We start from the raw sequence: 11089 nt of genomic DNA, 5'->3' as shown, positions 1-11089 counted from the left end.
CAGCTCCCCTCCCTGCCCCCCTCCGGAGGCCTGGTTCTCAAGGCCGCCTGCCCGGGAACCCAGGGCACGTGCGCTCTGCGCCGAGAACGCAGCGACTTTCAGTGCGGGAGCCCCGAGTGACGCACCACCTGACGTAATCAGCGGGCGGGGATTTCCCCCCTTGCTCCTTTTCCTCCTCAACTCTTCTAGAGAAAGGCAAAGACCCTGCCGCAAAGTGGGCGCGACCATCGTAGACCAAAGGAGCCCGAGAGGGGTGGGGGTAGGAGCAGAAGGTTACATCTCTCCCTATTTCATGACCAAGCCTTGAGAAACATGAGAGGGATATTGGGGATGGATGGAGAAGGTCCCCAGTGTTGGGAGTGTTTCCCCCTAAAGACGGTTATGGGGGGCCGGGGCACAGGGTGGGGTGAGGGAGATGAGCATGAAGTGGGTCGCAACAGTACACTCCCCCCACACACATACACACCCCCCTTTCCGCGTGGTCTTTCCCTAGCCTCCTTCTCCATCCCCTGGCCTCGAGAGGCGCGTGGGCGGCGCGCGCCGCAGAGACTAAGGCTGGGGGGACTTTCGGAGAGGGGGCCAGAGCCGCGGAGGCGGCAGATACGGCCTTGGGGGTGGGGCCGCAAGAGGGAGGGTCGTGGTGCGAAGGGCGTGCGCGTTTCCATAGTGAATCCATTAGGGGCTGAGGCGTTATTGGAGCCCGGGAGCTGCCGATCCCGCAGCTCTGTCTGCTGTGTCTGCCTGCCTCTCATTATGTGCTAGGGGAGGCTCGGCTGCATCCAGCCTGCGCGCCTCCCACTTCTGCTGTTGCCAGTGATGCTGTTGCCGCCGCCGCCGCCGCCGCCGCTGCTGCTGCTGCTGCTTCCGTAGCTGCTGCTTACTGAGCCCCCACTTCTAAATGAAGAGCGATGCCACAGTGTCTCGCCACCACCCTAGTGATCTGCTTTGGAGACAAAGCCCGTGCGTGAGCGACTCTCCTCTCTCCTAGTTCTCTCCAGCAGCCCCAGGTATCCAGCACCCGGTAAGTTGAGGCAGCAGCATGCTCTGTGGGCAGGGGTAGATTTGGGGAGGGGACTGGAGGTCGGATGCAACCTGGAGCCGTGATCGTCAGTATTAAAGAGATGAGGGGATCCTCCTAGCTAAATTACAGGGGCTTCGAGATCGGCAAAGCATGAATGCATGCAATTTAAAAAAGAAACGCGAAACCTTTTCCGAGTTTTTATGTGGGGGATGGTGATCAAGATAAGGGAGGATGAGCAAGCCAAGAACAAAAGAAAAACTCCAACTGGAAAGTATGTATGTCTTTGGAACTACAGAAATGATCTCTAGCTCTTTTGTAGCCCAAAGGACATAAATAAAAACATGAGGAGGGGGGGGTTGTTGAGAAATGTTTTTATATTTTCGGAAGAGCATTGTCCTAACTACTTAGCCGTGCTGGCATGCTTTTAGGGTAAAATAAATATGCATTTCATTGAGAGTATTAGTAAATATATATATACATATATGTATATATACATATACATATTTCTAATTCACATGTATTTGCGGAAGGTTTGCCTTTTATTTGCACAGCACTGAGAAATGTATTGTGCTTGGTGTTTTCTCTTTGCCAAACACTCTCCTCTCCCAACTACGAACTAAAATACACATCCCTTAGGAAATCCCATTTATATGGCACAGGAGTATATTTGAAAATCGTGGGAGAAAGCATTGAGAATGCGTGGAAGAAATGCTTTTTTTGAAAAAATCTCTGCTACTTCTCAGCCAGATAATCTTATTTGAGGACCCCTTTCTCTATATGTAGGTCACTGATATTTGCTGTTGGCAGAGCCAAGACATTTTTCCCCATCTGAAGAGAGGTTCATTAAATGGGAGGGTATTGGATGGTTATTTATATTTTAAATTGATAAATGAATTTGACAAATACCTGTAGAAACCGGACTTTTCTTCCTAGCCCTTTTAGAACACACACACACACACACACACACACACACACACACACACACACACACGAGATGGTGATTTTTATCAATTGATGAAAAAGGGATTTGGTTTATGGCGTCTCTGTCCCTAGGTCTGGTGCTGAACTGAAATGAGTTTGCAGCCCTTGAACCCAGCAGAATTGAAGAGTATTGGGGTTTTGTTTTACAAATAATCTCAGCAGTAATTATAAAGGATATTAGAGGTGTGGGCATGTATGCAGGGCTGTGGACACAATTCACACTTTCAAGAAGATGAATTTCTTCATTTTCAGAGTACTATATTCTGATCTTAGGTGTAAAGAAACTTATGAATGTTAAAGTTTGATGGAGTAATGAAGTTGAGCATCTGTACACTTACCCTTAACCTCTACCTCAGCTGCCTAAATGTCTCCATTTCCTTGTCCATACTTTGACCACCCAGGACTGCATATGGTACACAAGACCAGGAGTCAGTTTCAGACAGGGCATCAGGCCACTAGGCTGTGCCTGCTTTTGTCCATAAAAATGTGTCAGTTGGATTAGTTATTCATGAGTAAGGAATGATGCTTCCTACAAAGAGCAAAATCTCCCAAGGAAGAATGCATTAGACTGGTAGGTAAATGAACTGGGTTCAAGTCCAGATTCTGACAATGGTTCTTGTGGGCACTATTTCTCCATATTTTTTTAAACCAGCTGGTCCTGTTTATTTCAAGGCTTTATCGTGGAAAAACTGAGATAATAAATGTGGAGTACTTTGAGGGTCCTGGAAACAAGGTGCTACATACATTTTAAATGTGAATTATTTTAGAGGGTATATTGGCCTAATTTTCTATCATGGAAAAATAAATATAGAAACTAATAAATACTAAGAATTCAAGAATACTAAGAAATCATGTAAATGATTCCTTATGTGATACAAATATCAAATTGCCTCACCATGGATTGTTAAATTGAAATGACTCTTTAGGAATACCTGTAACAGCTGAATTATATCTCCCATATTCCTTCATCCCTATATACAGCTCCATACCTCCTGCTCCTTGAAAGCACAGTGCCCCAGTGTAAACCTATAGCAAGATCTTAGGCTTCCTGCCTAGCCTAGCCAGAGCTAGTTACTGTAGGGAATGGCATCAAGAAAAGAAAATTCTCATCACTTTTCTGTGGATTTGCTTTCTGACCATATTACTTATTTTCCAAGCCTTTGGTGGAGAAACTAGAGAAGATTGTTCTCCTGTGCCCTCAAACCTTTTCTTTTGCAAAATTAAAGAAAAAATTAACAGCCCAACATCTTTCTCAAATCTTATATTCTTCCTAGAAAAAGAGGAAGATAAGGGAATAAGCATCTGTATAGTATCTATTATGTACCAGGTACTATGCTAACTACTTTACAAATATTATCTTATTTGATCCTCACAACAACCCTGAAAGATAGGTGCTGTTATTGTCTTCATTTTATGGTTGAGGAAACTGAAGCAAACAAGTGATTTGCCCCAGGGTCACACAGCTAGTAAGAACTTGAGGTCAAATTGGAACTCATGTCTTCCTGATTCTCAACCTATTGTTTTATCTTCTGAGTCACCTAGGTGCCTTCTAAAAAGAGAGAAAGAGGAAGACAAATACAGAAGGATTAAGGGACACTGTTTTGCTTCTCAGCGGAGAAGGATTTTCTCAACTGTGGACTTTGACCACACGATTTGAGAACCACTTTTAGAAGGGATTATACATGGCACCCTACCACTTCCACCTCTTTCCAACCAATTATTTATTGAATAACATAGTCAAATGGCTGAGGGAGGATTGATCAATCTTTCCCCTTTATTGATAGACCTATCTCACTATCAGACTCTTCCTTGCTTATATCTCTTATTCCTCTTAGGGCATGAAATGCACATTTGTATATTGCCCTTTTCTTTACACAAATTAAAACATTTGCTTTTAAAATATCAACTGCTCAGTTTTCATAATGCTGTTGTAAGGCGTGTACTATTAATCCAATCTTACACATTGTCTGTTTCATTTGATATTCTTATTCACTCTAGCCATTCACGCATAACAGAGTTTCTACTAATCAGGTGAAAAGGCTTACTTATTCATTTTTTGCAGATCAGAAAATGAAATTAACTTCTTTAATATGTAAAAAGCTACAGCCAGGAAAAAAAAAACCCTTATACAACTGTGGTTTGCAAGGACATTTTAATTGAAAGTCATAAGAACTAAATAAGTGTAAAGGAAGAAAAAGGGAGGTAAATTATAGTATCAGAAATTTGCGTAATGTCCCTGAAAGGCATAAATGGTTTGAACCATGTGAAAGAATGCCAAAAAACCTTAGACAAATAATCAGAATGAAAATGCAAATACATTTTCACCAACTCAAGGGAAAACCAGACAAAACAATCTGCTAAAAGAATAAAATGCTGCAGAGCAAATGACCAAGATGTCTCCCTTCCTTCTCCACAAAAAACCCACCACCAACAAAAACAATGCAGAATGCTTAAGAAGAGATCAATTAAATTAGCTTGTGAGCTTATTATATGAATCATTCTAATTTTTTAACAGTTTTAATTGGGTTAACTGGCAGGGATTAATATGCAGTCATTTTTCCAGGTAAAAGCTGAGCAAGCAAAATGGTAGAATATTGGGTGGAATTCAGTCCCCACAAAGGTACTAGGCTCTCACTTCTGGGAATGGGGATATGGGTGTGGCCCAAAGTTTAAATGAGGAAGGGGCTGGAGCTAAAAATTCCTTGTAGCTATCAAAGAGCAAAGGTAACAGAATAGTAATCAATGTGGGATAAAGAAATAAGCATTTATTCAGTGCCTACTGTGTGCTGATCACTATGCTAAGTACTTTACAAATATCTTATTTGATCCTCACAACAACCCAGTGAGATAGATGCTATTATGATCCCCATTTTGCAGTTGAGGAAACTAAGGCAGATAGAGATTAAGTGGCTTGCCCAGGGGTCACACAGCTAGTAAGTATCTGAGACTGTATTTGAACTCCAGTCTTCCTGACTCCAGGCCCAGCAATCTATCTATGTAGTAATGACTTTAGATTAGTAAAGCAGTTTAGTTTACCAAGGATTTCTACACATTATACCACTCAACAACCCAGTGAGATGAGGAGGGCACTTATGAACCTGAGCTTCAAGGAGGTTAAGTGACAGAAGTTAAAGTCACAGAGCTACTTGATGGCCGAGTCTGCAGGGAGCCAAAGTCCTCTGACTCCCAAGTGGCCTCATTTCACGAAATCACCAAATTTTAGAGTTGGAAGGATCCTCTGTGGCTTCCTAGTCCCATCCATCCCCACAAAAGAATATCCACTGTAGCATATTGGATAAGTGGTCATCTACTCTCTGCTTGAAGACTTCCAATAATGGAGAACCCCTCCCAAAACAGTCTGTTCCACTTACAGAGAATTCTAATTGTTAGGAAAGGTTTCCTTGCATCAAGCCAAAATTTGCGTCTTTGAAACTTCCACTTATCCTGGTTCTGCCTTCTGTGGCCAAACAGAATAAATTGAATCCTCCTTCCACATGAAAACCCTTCAAATACCAGAGGCAAACCATTATGCCCTCCCTGAATCTTCTCTTCTCCAGACTAAATATCCCCAGTTCCATCAATTAATCCTCATATGACATGGATTCAGGGTCTTTCACTTCACTATCTAGATTGCTGTGAAAATCACTAAAGATAGATCCCAAGAGAGCTAGGGCTAGTAGTGTAACAACTAAGAGGATTGTGACATAATGGAAAGAGTATGTCATTGGGGTCAGAAGACCAGGTTCAAATTTTGCCTCAAACACATAATAATAGTATGATCATGGCTAAGTCACTTAATTTCTTAGAACCTTCCTCAAGTTTCTCATTTGAAAAACAGGGATGATAATACTTTAAGGAAGGAACGTGTTTTGTAAGCCTTAAATATAAAATATGTGTTGTGATTTGGGGGGAGGCAGTGTGATGCAGTGACCACCTACAGTCCCTTAACTCGTCTTGGCCTCAGTTTCCTCTAAGGAAGAGAAATTTCTCTCTGGAAGAAAAGGGGATTGACCTACAAAACTTCTAAGGTCCCTTCCAACTCTAATGATTTGATCCATATTCCAGAAACCCTGAAGAAACCAAAATCCCAAAACAATGCCTATACATAAATGTGATAGATTAAGCTACTAACCACCACCCACTACAAAACCCAGTGGCTTAGGGAGGAGGAGTTAGATCAAACTAATTCTGAACCAAAAAAATTCTGTGATCTCAGAGTTCAAACAGACCTCTCAGATCATCTAGACCAACCCATATCTGAGCAGGAATTTCTCTTACAGCAACAAGTAGTCATCTAGCCTCTGCTTGGCACCCCCTTTGATGGAAGAATGTCCAAGCCCTTCCTTATAATACCTCCCACCTTATCCCAATTGATACTCCCACCTTCTAAACTCTGTCCCAGCCTTCAGGCAGGACTGATTGAAGAACACTCAGAAGGCCATCCATCCTAGGCATCTCTTTGCAATAACAGAATGGGTGCAGAAGGTTGAGACAGAGACTTTCAAATCTTCTTGGATAACATTAGCATTCCAATCTTTCCCTTCATTATTGTGATTCTCACCAGGGTATCCAAGACCTTTAGATAAGCAAAAGAGGGTGACTGATTAGTGGTTCTGAAATGGATTGGCTTCCCCTTCTTTTCCATTGAAGGGTGAAGTACAACAGAACATACATTTGGGTCATGATCTACACCCGATACAATGGGGCAGCACAAAGGTGGACACAGAGATGGGACAGGATTATACTTTAGGATCTGGTTCTAGAGCAGCACTATTGGGAAGATACATTTTCATTCCTGTTCCCCAGTCTGTTTCTTCTCTCTAAGGAGAGTGAGAGAGAGACAGAGAGAGAGAGAGAGAGAGAGAGAGAGAGACTTGTGTGTTTAAAATTCCTTGTACTAAAAAAAAATGATACCTGAATTTAACACGATATTATGACACCATAAGAAACAAGAACACAAGGAACAGAGAAATTTGAGAAGACAAGTATGAACTGATGCAGAGCAAAAGCAGAACCAAGAGAGCAGTGCACATGGTGACTGTTTTAAAGAAAGGGAAAACAACGCTAAACGATATCAGAATTCAAAATGACCAGTTTTTATTCTAAAGAACTGAAGATGAAACATATTTCCCTCCTCTCAGTAATGAAGTGGTGGACTATGAGTATGGAATGTTTCATATGCTGTGGGGCACGTCTGATGTGTTTCTTTATTTTGCTTAATTCTCCCTTTGTTACAAGGGAGGGTTCTTTAAGGGAGTGGAAATTGGAATGTGACTATGGTATATAAAGAACATAAACCATCAATAAATCGTTTTAAAAATAAAATAACATGCTGTAGGGAGAAGAGGGAACCAATGACAGGTTATACTTAGAAGAGACAAAGCAGCGAAGAGTTCCAAAAAGAACCTGAGCCAAGCCTTAGGAAATCACAAATGATGGACAGCAAATCATTCCCATTAATTCAGATAGTAATATGTTACTTTTCCAATGGACAAGATATATTTTCCTTCTCTCCTATGCTTTCTGAATACTACTTCTTGGAATAGACTTTAATAAGCTGGAGAGCATCCCATCTGCCAAAGATGGTGATGGTGATGACCATTCCTCCTGAGTCATCATCCACATGCCACCCCAAGGCCTTGTCCTGGGCCTTCTTCTCCTCTCACTCCGTACTTTGTTTCTCCATGATCTCATCAGCTCCCACAGGTTCAATGATCATTTCTATGGAGATGATTGACATAATTTTATCAACAGCTGTCTATCATACATTGTGACCTGGATGTTATGTAGGCATCTCAAACCCATCACGTCCAAAACAGAACTCATTATCTTTCCAAAACTCAGTTCTTCCCATGACTAATCTGTTTCTGTAAGGGTTCCACCATCCTTGATGTCATCCAGGTCAGTAAATCAATGAACATTTATGAAGCATTTACTGTGTGCCAGTCACTGTGCTAAGCACTGGGGATACAAAGAAAGGTAAAAACAGTCTCTGTCCTCAAGGAGCTTACAGTCTAATGGGGAAGACAATATATAAATAACTAAGTACATACAAGACAGATACAGAGTAGTCAGAAGGCAATCCCAGAGGGTAAAACACCAGCAGCTAGAGGGATCAGGAAAATCCTCCTACAGAAGGTGGATCTTTAGCTGAGTCTTGAAGAAATTTCAGGGAAGCTAAGAGGTGGGGGTGAGGAGGAAGAGCCTTCCAGGCATGGGGAGCAGCCCATGAAAAGTCATCAAGACTGGAGTCAGGAAGACCTGAGTTGAAATCTGGCCTCAGGCACTTCCTAGCTGTTGACCCGGGGCAAGTCACTTAACCCTGTCTGCCTCAGTTTCCTCATCAGTTGAGTGAACTGGAGAAGGAAATGGCAAACCACTCCAGTATCTTTGCCAAGAATACCCCAAATGGGATCACAGAGAGTCAGACATGACTGGAATGTCTGAACAATAAAAAAACATATGTGTGTATACACACATACATGCATACATACACATATAAGTATGTATGTATGCATATACCCAAAATTAACTCATGTAACCTTTAAGTGTGAATGAATTAAAAGCCAAATAAAAAAATAGAATGGTACAGTAGAAAGAACACTAACTCTGGAGTCAGAAAACCTGGATTCAAATCCTACATGGGATGCATGATGTAATAGTAGATCCCTAGTGTACGACCTTGGCTGAGTCACTTATTCATTCTGGGCCTTAGTTTCCTCATCTGTAAAATAAAGAGGTTGGACAGAGGTGGATCTTTCCACCTCTTCCAACTCTAGAATTATGACCTCTATCATCACTGTAGAGTTTCCTTATTGTGTTTGTCCCTGTAAAGCTCTGGAAATCAAGGACATGGGCTGTTAACCTCTTATTACACAGCACAGCCTGATGCAAGTTAAGCTCTTAACAAATGCCTTTTGTTGATTCTAGTGAGATTACTTGATAAGATTCTCTCTACCTTTCCTGGATCTTCCTGTAGTTTCAATGGTTCAGGGTTCCTCCAATCTATTTTTCTCAACATCTATCTTCAGAGTTATGCTAACCACGGTTTAATGTTTTCTTTCTCCCTTCTTCCTCCCTTCACCCTTCTTCCATGACCAGCCACTCCACTACTGGTCCCTTGTTCATCCGTATCCTTTTTGCTCTTCAAAGCTGGCACGTACTCCATCCCCACCCCCATTCTTTATCTAGACAAGGGATAGAGGAGATTTTTGTTCACTGTTCCCAAAGGTTCTTCACATGAAACGTGATAAATAACAGCCTGAAACAGCTTCTCCAGGTGTATCGGCTTAATTTATATGCTAATTGACACTTTCCAGGATGCTCTCTATTGACTCACTAGGGGTGGGAAAGAGCCATATAAGAACCACCCCACCCCAAAAGAACACACACATTCATGCACAGTCACACAGCAAACAAACAGAAAGGGCATTAGAAATGACTAATTAGCCATGTCTTAGGATAATTCAGTTTCCAGATATATCCCTGATCTATTTGTTTTTCTCTTTTGTTTTTTATACATTCATCCAACAAGCATTTATTAAACACCTACTGTGCCACCCAGCACAGTGCTGGGCACTGGAATACTCAGTGCTCAAATGCATCTTGTGATTTCATTGATTCAGGGAGTTCTTTCCAGCCATACAGATTGCAACCCATGCATATCTGCTCATCCTATCAATTCTTGTCTATGTTTTCCTAAGAGTTCACCACCTCCAACATATTGGTGGCTTTCCTCCCTTTCTCCTATGATTTTGAGAGTACCAGTGGAACACTTTGGATGCACACCTGTCATCCTTCATTCTTGCCACATGACCCCTTCCCCTTCCCCATCTTCCCCTTCCTATCATTTAATTCCTTGGTACTATCTTTTATTTCTGTTCTTTTTTGGAGTTCATTAATTATATGATGCAGCCTGCTTACAACTATCATGCATTGCTCTCTGTGTGGTACTCAATTTTAGTTCTTCAGAAACAGTGGAATCACTTGTCTCACTGCCCTGTAGCAACACTGGTAGAATGTTACTATTGAAAAGATAGTCCTTTCATGAGAAGCTTGGAGTCAATAAATGAGTGTTGTAATTTCCCAAAAGCAAACCAGCCCATTCTCCTCCTGTTTAACTCTGGGCCCACCTCATTGTCCCTCTGCATTGTCTGTCCCAGATATACATTCCGTTGGACAAACTCTATGGCGTATAAATCCAGATGCATGTTGAAATCTGGGCAGTAGTCATTCCTCATCCACTTGGTCTTTCCTATGTGGATGGACAGGCCAAACTCGTTTGAGTGATTACTGATTTCCAGGAGGTTCTACAATGCTCTGGGGCTTAACGCAATCAGGAAACTGTTAACCCCAAACAGTAGCATCTGGAAAACATCACCATTCGAGGAGAATCCTTCCTTAACCTGTCCTCTGTGTTGGATCTCCACTATGACAATGATGAATGACTTCGGCAAACATACATTTTCTTATTTATTATTTATTTGTTTGTTTGTTTATCCTGGCCTAATGAGTTATCAGAGTCATTCAGTAGTCAGTATTTATGTTGTTGTATCTTCCAAAGACTCTTGAATAATTTTGATATATCGATGGGAGACATCTTTTCATAAAAGAGCCTATAAAGCAATGCTTAGTGCTGCCAAATCACATTTCTTTTCCTAACCAACAAACAAATAAGCACAATGAGATCCTATATTCTCTACAACTCTTAGTTAATTGTGAAATGGCAAATACATGATCCACAGCTGAATATTATTTTTGAAATCCTGCTTATTATCTACTAATGCTTTCATTGAGCATGTTTTTGATTCATATATAGATGAAGACCAAAAAAGATTTTGGATATATGAGAAAGAAGACATATAGGGCAGTAGCCATTGATGTTCTCTTGGTTGCTTTATTTGCAATGTTTAACAAGGTCTAAGGTTTGGTGTTTTCCCCCCCACATCTTTGCTATGTCCTTTCCTCCAGATACTTTGCATACTGATCCCTTAATACCTTCACAATTATATTGCCTCCAGTATAGATCTCCCCTGCATATGCTTGGTCAATTAGCCTTCTCTTTTCATCTTTTTTCTCTTTAATACC

General features: G+C 41.5%; 1 protein-coding gene across 1 annotated transcript in view; it reads left to right on the top strand.

Annotated features, from left to right (window-relative positions):
- Window positions 1-902: 902 nt before the first annotated feature.
- The window catches only part of LOC114050080 (guanine nucleotide-binding protein G(I)/G(S)/G(O) subunit gamma-4), an 83316-nt gene continuing 73129 nt past the window's right edge, over window positions 903-11089 (top strand). Inside the window, exon 1 of the mRNA XM_027871627.1 lies at window positions 903-1021. The gene's annotated coding sequence lies outside the window, so the exon portion shown is untranslated. The remainder of the gene's footprint in view (window positions 1022-11089) is intronic.

This window comes from Vombatus ursinus, unplaced genomic scaffold, assembly GCF_900497805.2.
Source record: "Vombatus ursinus unplaced genomic scaffold, bare-nosed wombat genome assembly UNPS02014798.1, whole genome shotgun sequence".
In the NCBI taxonomy this organism is placed as follows: Eukaryota; Metazoa; Chordata; class Mammalia; order Diprotodontia; family Vombatidae; genus Vombatus; species Vombatus ursinus.
The sequence above is the reverse complement of the archived record's forward strand: the minus strand, read 5'-3'. Positions and strand labels throughout refer to the sequence as shown.